Here is a 1,777-nt window from a genome sequence, read left to right as displayed (position 1 = left end):
CATTATCTTTACTGGCAACCAACTCAAAGCATTTGTTTAGTTTTTGACTGAAACCAGATTATTTTTGGTCTCTTCCATTCTCCTCCCCCCACCCCAATCCAACATTGCAGACGACTTCTTTCCTTGTTGGTCTAGTTTTATTAACGTGGCTAAAGAATCTTTTGCTATTTAATTTTCTTTGCAAGGTCTAACTCAGCTTGACTTCTGGCAATTCTCATTTTAGCTACACACTTCCTGACCTATAAGATTTATCTCCCTTTGCTGATCAATCCATTTTTTCCACTCTTTATAGGCTCTCAGCTGCCTCCAATATCCCTGTGACCTTTTGATTCATGCAGCGAGGTCCTGAGCCCTTCTCTAAAAATTATTTCTTCTTGTTTGAGAAACAAGGCACAAAAGCTTTTCTTATTTTTCAATTCAAGTCTGTGATGTCTTCAGTCCCATTGACTTCATTAAGTAGTTTCCTCAATTTCTCATAACTTGCCCTTTTAAAAATCAAAAACCTTAGTTATAGGCCTATTTTTGTTTCTCTTTGTTTTAATTCAAATTAAAATTCACACATAATCAACACACACACTTAACTCCTTAATGAGTAGGTACCTGTGCCAGCAATGGAAAGAAGGAGCCACGGACAGTCATGAAGCCATAATCAAAGCTCAGACATACCCTTCCTAATTCAGTGCAGATTGCCAATCCAAGTTTTAGTTACTAATTTTAGGAGGAAACTGTATGACATTTTCCCCTTTTAGCTGTAAACTGCATGATGTTCTTTCCTTTCAACTTCAAACACTGTTCTTCAAATATACCATACAACTGGCCCCGAACAACTTACATTTACACATACTAGAGTCCATTTAGCATACCAAGTCAAAAGAACAGATAAGTGTTGTCCTAATATTAAAATACCCCCTGCTTGCCTAGGGAATGCATGCATTTAGTATTGGGTACATTTAAGAAGTAAAAATATTCTACTTTCTAAAGAAAAAACCAAAAAACTTTACTTAAATAAGTTACCTGTACTTTGACTATCATTCAGTGTTTCTTTTTCCATTTTTACTTTTGCTTCATTAAATGAACTTTAGTTGTCTTTCTAGTCTGGAATACAAAAATGTATTTAAAATGTCACATCGTTCCCTCATGCCCTTACAAATATCACTACTGGAGATTTTCAGTGTAGCTATCTGAAACTTCACATTTACAGTGTGTCAGAATTCTGCAAGAAGGCACTGAAAGCACTGTCATTTATACACTGAAGCCCTAACACTAAAGCGTGATAAAGGAAGACAGCATTAACAAGTGATACCAGCTGGTAAAGTATAGAGAATTATCTACAAATGGATTTGGAAAATCCTGTGGTTTTCTTACAGCCTGTCTACACTAGAAAATTGCAATTATTTTAATTAAACCAGCACGATTAAAGGCACAATCTTCTTAATGCAGGTGCAGTTAGATCAGTATGTAGATGATAGGCCCCGTCTATTCCAGAGGGTTTGCTGGCATAACATTTACCAGCTCCACAAAGAAAAATAGCAGCATCAACAAGAGGTTCTACTGGTATATCTACCTACCTACACTAGGACTTCTACCAAGATATCTGTTTAAAAAACTACACCCTAGTCAACATAGCTATTATGGAACACATTTTAAATATAAGCTATGCTTTATGCTGCATTATTTCATGCAGGAAAGCACTGAATAATTCCTTTGTAGTGGTATAATTGCCTCCAAACCAAGATTTATAGCATAAATATTATTGGGGGGGGGGGGGGGAATTTAC

At 36.1% G+C, this 1,777-nt stretch overlaps 1 long non-coding RNA gene across 1 annotated transcript in view; it reads right to left on the bottom strand.

Moving 5' to 3' along the window:
- Positions 1–1,777, bottom strand: part of LOC109304841 — a 52,192-nt gene that overhangs the window by 34,680 nt on the left and 15,735 nt on the right. The window contains exon 2 of the long non-coding RNA XR_002099485.1: positions 1,015–1,095. This is a non-coding gene — a long non-coding RNA (uncharacterized LOC109304841). The remainder of the gene's footprint in view (positions 1–1,014; positions 1,096–1,777) is intronic.

Source organism: Gavialis gangeticus, unplaced genomic scaffold (genome assembly GCF_001723915.1).
Source record: "Gavialis gangeticus isolate Ggan-Ray unplaced genomic scaffold, GavGan_comp1, whole genome shotgun sequence".
Classification (NCBI taxonomy): Eukaryota; Metazoa; Chordata; order Crocodylia; family Gavialidae; genus Gavialis; species Gavialis gangeticus.
The sequence above is the reverse complement of the archived record's forward strand: the minus strand, read 5'-3'. Positions and strand labels throughout refer to the sequence as shown.